We start from the raw sequence: 11,870 nt of genomic DNA on the forward strand, positions 1-11,870 counted from the left end.
GAGCGTTTTCTACGCCAGACCCGCGGGTTACCTGAGCAGATAGTCCCGGCTCACCCTCCTGCAGAGATGAGGGAGACTGAGGGGCTGACCACTGAGCAGCTGGATGATTACTCCATCGGCTGGGAGGAGGCCGGCTTCCGAGGCACCGGCGACTATCAGGAGTACGTGCGGACGTACCTGATGCGCCCCCTGAGCGGTCGTCGAGCAGAGGGGGCCAGGCCCGTAGCATCGGCGGCTGGGGCCGGAGCGGGAGCAGGGGCTGGATCTTCGAGGAGGGCCCGGGTCCGTGGTAAGGGCGGAGTGCGGGGAGGACGAGGAGCTGGCTGGCCTGCCCTGCCTGCTGTACTGACTTTCCAGGGGCAGGGTGGGTCGACCTATCAGATCCCCTTCGCCCCTCCACCGGCTGGTCACGAGTTCATTGACGTCCCCGACTTACCTCCGGTATGTTCTACTGCATTTTGTACAGTCATTCATCTCAGTTTACTTGATATTCCACAGAATATTGATGCATCTGATACTTTTGCAGGCCTCTTCTGAGTACACCCGTCAGTCGTTGGCGATGAATGCCTCGATGATGGGGATGCTCCAGCGGACTTTTGACCTCCTAGCCGTCTACAGCATACCGGTATGTCCTTCTGACACTGGCCTCAAACCATTCATACACTGATTCGCATAATCTGATGCACGGCACAACACGTGATACACTGATCTCACAGCATCTGACACACTGCATACACTGCATTCTGCACTGTACCCTACACTGATAAACTGCTCACGGCATTCATACACTGTACTCACACACTGCATTCTGCACTGATAAACTGCTCACGGCATACTGATGCATTTCCCTTTTCGTGAACTTTTCAGCCTCCTTTCCAGATTCCCATGGCAGGAGGTGCTCCAGCTAGACCTTCTGTCCCTGCTCGGAGGAGAGATGAGGAGGGCAGGATATTTCCCCGTACATGGGGAGGGCGTACTCACGTCGGGAGTAGCTCGCAAGCTCCAGTCCCGGACGATGACGACGACGAGGAGTCAGAGGCGGAGGCAGGGTCATCGGAGGAGGAGACCGGAGACGGTTCTAGCTCGGGCTCTGATGACGACGCTGATGATGCTCCTGGACCCTCGTCCAGGAAGAGGACCAGGACGGACTGACAGCCCTCGGAGTGCTCGGCAGAGATGCGGATTTTTGTTATCTTTCTTCTTTCTTGTACTTTTCTTTTTGTTGGTAGATAGATTACCTTGTACTGCCGCAGGCAGATTTTGTTTCCAAAACTTGTACATTTGAAAAGATAGTTAAATGAACAGATTTTTACTTAAAAAGTGTTACATTCACATATCTCATGTATTGCATTGCATCTCATCATGTTACACCTCAATGTAAATGAAATTGATTAGCTGTCTGAAAATTAAACACTTGCACTGTAATAATCAGATAACTAAACAGCCAACAGCAAAATAACCCAAGCAACCCACTGCCTGATTCTGGACACACAGCCCTTGCTTTACTGGGGATTAATCTGCACACAGCCCATAACACAGCATTCGATTCATTCTGCACACGGCAATTCTCAAACAAACAGCCCAATCTAACAGGACGGACCTCAAAGATGGAACCGGTTGGAGTCGAAATGCGTTCAAATGTAGAGAATGGCACAGCATTCTGAGCATAAACGATTTTTGAAATCGAATGAGGGTTTTTCAAACCGGGATATCGAGTCTACCACTGAACACAGCGGGGAGGACTCAAACAAAGAGGTACACGACCTAAACACAACGAGACACGCTCGGGAGAGACTCAAAACAAAAGACGAGACCGTCAAATGAAAGAGACACGACACACAGACGCGTAAACGAAGATAGGAGACCTCGGACCACGAGGAGCCAGTTCAATCTGGGTATTGTTTCCCACCTTTTCTGATTTGTGATTCTCACATCACTCGGCTCTCGAGCTCAGATTTTTTTCTCAAAAACCCTTTTCCTTACTTTTCTCTCAACTTACACCTCTCTATTCTTCAATCTCTCATTTTCCATCCCTCCCCGGGGTGATTGATGGATAAATAGAACGGTGTGGGTTCATGCTCAATAACGTTAGCTCACGGCCATTTCTTCCGGCGGGCAGAGCGCCCTTCTGGCAAGTACGTCGATGACGGGGGAAAGACAGAACGCCTGACTCAACTGTGCCCCTAGTTCATCATTTTAACCATTTTTTCGTTTTTGCCTTCTACTAAAACGGTTTTGATCAAAACGAGAGTCGGATTAACGTACTTGTTCGACTTTTGATTTCAAAAGCATGCAAGTCAAGTAGCAAGCACTGAAAATTTTCCTTTTTGGGTCCAAGACAATGGTCCGGTTTTGGAAAATGGAATAGTTTTCGAGAAAATAGTCAACCTCAGTAAAAATTTTCAAAAACTATTTTTCAAACAGCTGATGCTTAACAAGCATAGAACTTACCCTTCGAGATGCGCAACTTCGGATCGGAGGCAATGGAAAATTGCCCCTGGTTTAAAGGGGGTGGGAGGCAACGGAAAGTTGCCCCTAGTTTAGGATGGTGCCGCAGCAATCCGCAGACAGTCTTCATTGGCGGTGGTCGAGCTCTCAGACACAGAGATGACAAAGACGGTCACAACAAATATATGGACACAGTCACCTTTGAAGGGTGTTGGCGGCTGGACTTTGGGATGAAATCAAAACCATTGCATGGACTGAGACGCTATGAAAGCGTTGGGGGCTGGACTTCATGATGAAGTTGCCTACGTATCCCAAACATGGGAATCAAGCCTTACGTAGTTCCGGTTAAGGTCCTCTCGGCTATTTTAACCTTCACTTTGTAGGCTCTAACTTTTGCCAAGGCGCCCGATGCGGGTTTTCGACCTTGCGAGCTTCTTTTCATTTTCTATTTCTTGTTTCATTTCTTTTTTTCAATTTTCTTTTTTTTCTTTTTTTTTCTTTTCTTTTCTTCTTTCTTTTTTGTATTTTTCTCTTGCTCTAACTTTTGCCTGGGCCGTCCTTTCGGGTTTTCGGCCCAGCGAGCCTCTCAAAGGGTAAAAGTGTAGCAAGTCCATGCCAAATGGTTTTTTTTTTTTCTTGAAATTGAAGCCTCTCTGTGTCTAGGAGAATGGCTGTTGCACTGATTTGCAGAGAATCCATCCCGGTTGCTCTACGAGCTTCTTTCGGCGAGATCCACTCCTTCTGACTTGGCTTTTGGTGCCTCTTACTCGAGGGCTGCTTCGAAACTGGCCATACAGACCTTTCACGGCGTTTATCCGTTGAACTTTCTGAACATTCTGAACGGGTTCAAAGTTTGAACGGGTTGAATCTTGAGGCTGAGAGCGATCCTAGGCTGCGCAATCTCAAGAGCGATTCCACACAGGTCTTCGCAGGGCCGCGTAAAACATTTGTTTTTGAAAGTTTTTAAGAAAGCGACAAATCGCTCGCGCCGAAGATAGTGTGGAACCAATCTGGATCAGGCCAGGATCCTTCTCAGTACTCACGCCGACAAGCATGATTTCATTCATAAAAAGGCTTAGCACGCCTTTCTTTCTCTCAAAATGATCAAAATTTTGCAAAACCCGAGGAATTCTTTCCTCTTCGTTTTTATCACCGCAGTGTTCAAAAGGTTTGTTTTTTGAAAATCTTAGGTTAATGCAATGAGTTTGGCGCGCAGGAGAGCAGGCGAGATGTACTGTCAGCCCAATCAAATTCTCTGGCACTTATGCTGAAAGCAAGCATGAAGTTTGAGATAGCAACAGCTGTTTCATTCAGATTTGTTGGTATAACTGGCCCCTCGGCAGAAACAGACTCAAAAAACAAAAAAGGGTAATTACAAAACAAAACGGTGTTCGGGACAACAACCCCAGAATCACCAGGGATTATATACAACGGGGACTGACTCGATACAACAAGACAGACCCTTAAGCAAAAGACTGACTCAAGACAAAGAGACAGACTCAAAACAAAAGACTGACTCGATATCCAAGTCAGGATTTACAAAACTCGGTTTCACCGATGCTCAAAAATGCGTGCCAGACGCTTCAAAAACACACCAAATGTTGCCCGCAGGCGTTTCACTTCATATACTCGCAGTATCTGAGCCCTCGAAATCCAACAACTGAGTGGTGACGGGCTTGCCCGAGGTGGGTGGTAGGATAACCTTGTTATCAATCAAATCCTGCACTTCATGACGAAGGCGGGAACATCCATCGGTGCTGTGACCGGACTGTTGGTGGTACGCGCAGTACAAGGTAGCATCATGAGTGGCGGGGAGATTCTTCGGGAGTGGCCGGGGCTCCAAAGGCTTAAGATGCCCATTCTTCGCCAATATTAGCAATGCCCTAGACAAAGGCATGTGGAGGTCGTGAAAGACTCTACGCCCTCGGGGTAGGTACTTTGCAGTTTGAGGATTCTTGCCAGATGCGCTAGCGAAAGGATCGGCTGGCGCTGCCTTGGCTTTTTGAACCTTTCCCGGTGCAGGGTTGGGAACTACAGGAATTGTCTGGGCATGACGGGGCCCATCCCGGTTTTCTGTCTGGCTTGAACTGCCTTTGATCGGAGCGGGGAAAGCATCATCTACAGCTTTGGTCACTATTGCAGATGTTTGTTGCTTGTTCATTCCTCTGACTTTCAGAGCCTCGACTGCCCACAGCGGTTGCTCAATGGGGTCGGCATCTATCTTTGCCTTGTCCTTTCCCCTGGCCTCAGCCTGATCAAGGGTCGGGTTGGTGCTGGCATGTCGTGGTTATAGCCGGAAGCCACCTCTGGCTGGCTGAGCTCTATCACAATCCGCCCCAGTAGCGGGGGCTCCTGTGGTACAAAATTCCCGGCATACGGCACCGCTGGAGGTGAAGTCGATATTCCATAGGCGAGGTCTGCCACAGACCTTTGGAGATCGCCTATCATCCCCATTAATTCGAAGGTGGTGGGCTCACGAGCCTGGTATAACTGGGGAGCCCAAACCGGGTGCACAACGGGCGACCTGGGCGGGTATGACATACTGATGTTGGCCTCACTCTGCGGAGCGGTTCCCTGCTCCAATGCAGCCGTCATAACCACAATTTCTTCTGAATTTTGTGCCGCCATAAATCCTGCCTCAGCAAGGGGGAGACACTGGCTATCCTGTATCCACTCTGCAACTCTCTGAACTGAAAGAAAAACAGACAGCATTTCAGCCCAAACTGATCAAACACGGGTGTAGCCAAACAACTGTACCCTACTGCTGATCACTGTTCCCAGATTTTTGTTCCCAAAATACTGAATCTGATACCCGCGGATAACTGATTCCTGATAACTGATTCTCAACAATACTGATTCTGGCGCCTTCGGGCCCGATACTCAAACTCGCAAACTGGTATATGCGTTCCTGTAGAGATACACTCTAAAAGCACATAGCAAGTAAGTGAGAACCAAAACACCCCTATGTTGGGGTAGGGTTTCCCTGTCCTATTCTGTCAGGAGCTAGGGTTTTACTACGCACACAGCGGTTTCAAACAACTTAGCATCGGGTAAGCAACCTGTCCTAGTTTGGAATGGTCACTATGGATTCCGAATATGCACTAGGTCGAATGGTCAAAAGGGTACCCCGGTAAACCGGGGTTTGTGTTCCCATGCTGTCAGAGCCCATAGCCGGTCAGCCTTATGGACATGCCTTGACAAGACAAGCCTCCGGCAAACCGTTCAGGAATGGCAGATAGCAAACACCGTGTTCCTAGGCGCACCAATGCACATGCAATGCAAAGAAAAACATAAATGGGATCAAAATAGGATATCACGAGTTCGAGTCAAGCTCTCTAAATCTCCCCAGCAGAGTCGCCAGAAACTGTAACAAGCCCGCGTGGGACCGCTAAGCTACAGTTCGGACTCGATTTGTGTCACGGTTCTTAATCTGAACCAAAGAGTCCAAATCTGGCAAATCGTTTTGAGAAACAGATTTTGAAAAAGTAGTGCCAAACATGGACTGCTTTGCCAGATACAGAGTCGCCACCTAAATATTTTAAAATGGGGAAATTTAGGAAACCCTGACTCGGTGCCGAAGGCCACATGTCCGTCATCACCGGAGTTGTCTCGGCTCGGGAGCTTGGGTACGATCGGGGAAGGTCAGCTATGAGCACCCCCTTTCGCCCGGTCCGAAGACCGGCCTCTACTAACCATGATATCCGTTTTTGAAAACTTTACGTGTTCTAAAACCAATTATTAGCCTAGAATTACTATGTTATGCGCACAGCAAACAAGTATAGACTAGATTGCCTAATTTGGAAATAAACATTGCATATCCGTTCGGTTTGAAAATGCTTTGGAATTTGCTACTCGCAAGTAGGCTAAAATACGGATTTCAACGAGTTTTTCCAACTCAAACAATCCAACCTTCACCCACAGGCATTCAAAACAGTTTAACACATAAGCATCTAGCCACATGTTAAGCATGCTGTCATGGCAACATTCACACTCATGCGATATGCTAAAGCGGAAATACTTACATCGTACTCCGTGCCAAAACAAAGAACTTGTTAGCAAACATGCATGATCCAAGTCCATGTTAAGTGCCTAATGCATCGCATACAAAGTGTTGCTAGAATAGGCTCGGCTATCCTAGACATGTCATGTGAAAATGCACAATTATCACATATTCAATTTTTTGATTTGAAGTACGAATGCAATTAGCATGATGTACCGAGCCTAATGCATGTAATACAAAATGCATGAATGCACGCATGCATAGCATAAGGTATGCTGAATTTAAACATGCCCTAATCTACCACCGTAAGCAGGTAAATAAAAGGGAAGAAAGAAGTGGGGTTGGAAGACATACACACCACCCACACACACTTATTACAGATTTACCCTCACTCGGAGGGACCGAATAAATATTACAAATTAATTAACTACGCAAGCTAATTAATATTACAAATTAACTAATTTAATTAACGAATTAAATAAATTAATTAAAGCAGGAAAACGCCTCGAGAAGCGTGCCACCATGCATGGGCTGCCTCTGTTTTCCTTCCTTTCCTCCTCTGGAGGCTGTCAAAGCCTCAGGACTGATCCCTTGGACAGAGAGGATCACCACCGGCTGATTGAAATTGCCACCGGCAGTGTGGTATGGCCATCGGCACAAAATTGAATCTGTCGGCAGAGAAAATGGTACCGGTCGGCACATTACACTGCCGGTCGGTAGAGTATTCCTGCAGAACCTGCAACTCACAGCAACAGAGGGCAAAACAAAGCATGGCAACACAATTCAAGGCATGTATGCACCAACCATGTCCCTTATCATTGTAATGACTCAAAGGGGCATGTGTCTCGGTTCTCGGACCACCTATCACGCATTTCCATGCATGATGGCCCAAGGAACCAAGTATGCAACTTTGATTTCAAATGCATGCAAACCAAACAAACCAAATAAGGCCCAATTCCTATCACCAAGTCAAGGAACAAGGCATGCATGCAAGATGCAATGCAACCTAAGCATGCAAGCTAAGGATGCAACATGACATGGCGACTCATTTATGCAAGCATACAAGCAAACATAGAGGCATGCAAATGGATGACAAGATGGACTTATACATGAATTAGGCAGCTCTAAAATAGACCTAAAACAGTGGCCAAAAGTGCTAAAGAGTGAGGGCTAAATGGCACACACACACACATGCACATAAGGACCAACACTTAAGCACAAATCAAGCAACATTCAAGCACACTTGAAAGGGACAAACATGAACAATTAGCATGCATTATAAGCCTTGAAATCATGCTAATACATGGTGCCAAGCCAAGCAACAAATCAAGTCAAGCATGCAACAAATGGCCTAAGTGTTCAAAGTAAACCAAAGTGGCATTGAGCTACACTTGACAAGACCAAACAAGGCATGTATTAAACAACTAAAAACAGATTTTTAGCATGTTAAAACAAGGCCAAAGGACTCCTTAGATGGCATCTAAGTGGCTCAAATACAAAGGCATACACAATAGCCAAAACAGGAGGCATGCAACACATGCTTATGAGGCATTAAAGATGCATGCAAGGCAATCAAGCAAGCATGGAAATGGGACTGAAATAACATATAAAGTGACCCCAAATCACCAAAACAATGCAAAGATATCATGCTACACATGCACATACTCAAGGCCAACAAGCCCAAATACAAAGGAGCTATGTCAAGCATGCAAAGATCAACCCAAACGACTATGGACAGAGCTAAAACATGTCAAGATAAGCACATAATCTTCACAAGACTAAGCCAAAAACATGCTCCAACAAAGGCTAACAACCTAAGGCACATTAAGGCATAAACAAGGCATTACATGGCAACTATGCTAAACATGCATGGAGTTCCAAAACCAACTTGAAATCATGTTATATTATGGATATATAAGCATGAAAAACAAATCAAACATGCTCAACACACACTCAAGCATAGGCTTCCTTAGGAGGCCAAAATATGCCCTTTTCAAGGACAACAAGGAGAGGGGGTGGCCCTCTCCTTCTTGGGACTTCAAAGCATCATCTTCACTACTGAAATCCCTCAAGATTTCAGTGGTGAAGAGACCTCAACACCAAAATCCCGGAGCTAGCACAAAATGGCTCAAAATGAGGCCTTTTGAGGCCTAAGGGTGGTCAACAACCCTCAAACAACAAAACACTCTTAATAAACAATAAAGAGGGCCTAAAAACAGAACTTTTTTGCGTTATACAATAATCACAAAAACAGCTCTAAGATAGGTATAAAATTAATGCAAGAATGGGGAAAAAAAGGACTAGAATCTCACCCTTGAAGACCCCTTTACAAATGGTGCTCCAATGGCCTCCTTGAGCTTGAATCCAACACCAAAATCTCAAAACAAACCCTTTAGAACCTCAGCTCCAAGAGGAAGGTGAAACACTAGGTGTTTGTGTGCAATAGTGAGACACAAAACACCTACTGTACAAATAAGAGGGAAAGAGAGATAGAGAGTGTATATCTAACCCTAACCCTAGAAAAACCAGAGCTTGGTCTGTATTTTTTCTCTCCTAAAAATGTCTAAAAGCTCTCTCTTTGCCTTAGAGAGAGCCTCTCTCTATATGCCTCTTGTAAAGCTTACAAGACAAGCTTTGCAAGAGGGAGATCCCTCCATACACGTGTATGGAGGGGAGCAAAAGCAATACAGCTGTCTAAAAATATCTGCAAAAGCAGATGAACAGCAATCGGCTGGCCAAAAATGCCATCTTGGCCAGAAAGAGTGCCGGTCGGCAACAAATAGTGCCGACCGGCAACAAAGAGTGCCGGCCGGCAAACTATATTGCCGGTGGCATCAAAAACCAGCCGGTGGCATCTAGCCACTGCCGGTGATGGGTGGGAATGGTCTACAAGCCCCACCCTGCCTCTCAAAGGCAAGATGCAAGTGTTTGGTGCAAAACCAGACACTAAACGGTCGAATTCGGGGATCCTGAGGCATGGCGCGCGAGCCGAGACCTCCGGGAACTCCAAACGAACACAAACATGGATAATCACCGAGTGTTCAAACGGTGACGTCCAAGTCTTGAGGACGGTCAAAAATGGGGTGTCTACAGTTGCCCCTCTTTGACAGAACTCGAAAGTCATAACAATGACGGGAGTGAATGTCAAAGCCCAGAGACGACCCATTTTTGACAAGGCCGAAGACTTAGACAAACATACAAGACAAATAAGATATGCGCCCGAAGGCTGGGGCAAAATGCAAGACAATGCACGAAGCCGAGCATAACTTATGATCATGCAAAGAAAGCTGTAATGAAGCAAACATGCGACAATTTTAAGCTAGCATACCAAACTACACTACAATGCAGAAAGGATGTAAGAGAATTATGGAATTCTCAATACGTCTCACTCGGGAGATACAATACCTGTGCGGCTCATCTGGTTACACCAGCTTCAAATGAACCGTACATACAATATCGTGCCTGCAAAGAAAACAAACTTAACAGGTACAATATTGTTAGCAACATGCATGACAATGCAAGGATAGTGGTGTACTCGAAATGCGTAACAGCGCAAAGCAAGTGGGGAGCATGACAATGCCTTCGAAAATACAGACATGTAAGTGGAGCATGCGGTCTACGCAGGCAACGAAATTGATCATAAGCATGCGGTCTACGCAAGTAATAAAATTAACGAAAATGCGGTCTACGCAATCAAAACATGCGGTCTACGCAGGTAATGAAAATAAATATGCGGTCTACGCAATCAAAACATACGGTCTACGCAAGTAATGAAATTAAGCATGCGGTCTACGCAATCAAAACATGCGGTCTACGCAGGTAATGGAATTAAACATGCGGTCTACGCAATCAAAACATGCGGTCTACGCAGGTAATGGAATTAAACATGCGGTCTACGCAATCCAAACATGCGGTCTACGCAGGTATTGTAATGAACATGCGGTCTACGCAATCAAAACGTGCGGTCTACGCAGGTATTGTAATGAACATGCGGTCTACGCAATCAAAACATGCGGTCTACGCAGGTAACGAAATTTAACATGCGGTCTACGCAGGTAAAACATGCGGTCTACGCAATCAAAACATGCGGTCTATGCAAGTATTGTAATGAACATGCGGTCTACACAATCAAAACATGCGGTCTACGCAGGTAATGAAATTTAACATGCGGTCTACGCAATCAAAACATGCGGTCTACGCAAGTATTGTAATGAACATGCGGTCTACGCAATCAAAACATGCGGTCTACGCAGGTAATGAAATTTAACATGCGGTCTACGCAGGTAAAACATGCGGTCTACGCAAGTATTGAAATTAAACAATAAATATGCAGTCTACGCAAGGAAAGAAATGATTACAAACATGCGGTCTACGCAGGTAATGTAATTAACATGCGGTCTACGCAAGTAAAGAAATGATTACAAACATGCGGTCTACGCAGGTAATGTAATTAACATGCGGTCTACGCAAGTAAAGAAATTGATTACAAACATGCGGTCTACGCAGGTAATGTAATTAACATGCGGTCTACGCAAGTAAAGAAATTGATTACAAACATGCGGTCTACGCAGGTAATGTAATTAACATGCGGTTTACGCAAGGAAAGAAATTGATTACAAACATGCGGTCTACGCAGGTAATGTAATGAGATGCGCAAAACCGCGCAACGGAATGCAATGCACAAAACAGTGCGACGATTTGAAATGCACAAAACAGTGCGACGATTTGAAATGCACAAAACAGTGCGACAGTTTGAAATGCACAAAACAATGCGATAGTTTGAAATGCACAAAACAGTGCGCCGATTTGAAATGCACAAAACAGTGCGATGATTTGAAATGCACAAAACAGTGCGACGGTTTGAAATGCACAAAACAGTGCGACGGTTTGAAGTGCACAAAACAGTGCGATGATTTGAAATGCACAAAACAGTGCGATGCGCAGAACAGCGCGAGGTTTGAAATGCACAAAACAGTGCAATGCTAAGTGCGACATGCATGCCACACGGAATGTAAATGGGCTTAAATGCGCAACAACGCACGTATTCCAGAATGCATGACAATGCATGGAATGGAAATGCAATGATGATGCATGAGAAATGTGCACGATAATGCAAAGGGGTGCGTGTTGCAACGCATATAACACGTGCATAACAATGCAAATGTGTGGCGCGCGACAGCGCGATGCAATGCACAGAAGTAGTGTGATGAACTCGTGCAACACACACATGGGGTAACTTTTGAATTTAAAAAAGGATACAAAAAGGATACACCTTGCATGAATTCGAGTGCCACGCACTGGAGACACGGCCCGAAGTCAAAACGGAGGCCGGTTGAATGTCGGAGATGCACTTTCTTGCACTTTCTTGAGCTATGAAGACCACGAACTTCTCATATGGCCTAAACAAGGCTGTGGGAACCCC

This window comes from Camellia sinensis, chromosome 6 (assembly GCF_055761805.1).
Source record: "Camellia sinensis isolate YWXY chromosome 6, ASM5576180v1, whole genome shotgun sequence".
In the NCBI taxonomy this organism is placed as follows: Eukaryota; Viridiplantae; Streptophyta; class Magnoliopsida; order Ericales; family Theaceae; genus Camellia; species Camellia sinensis.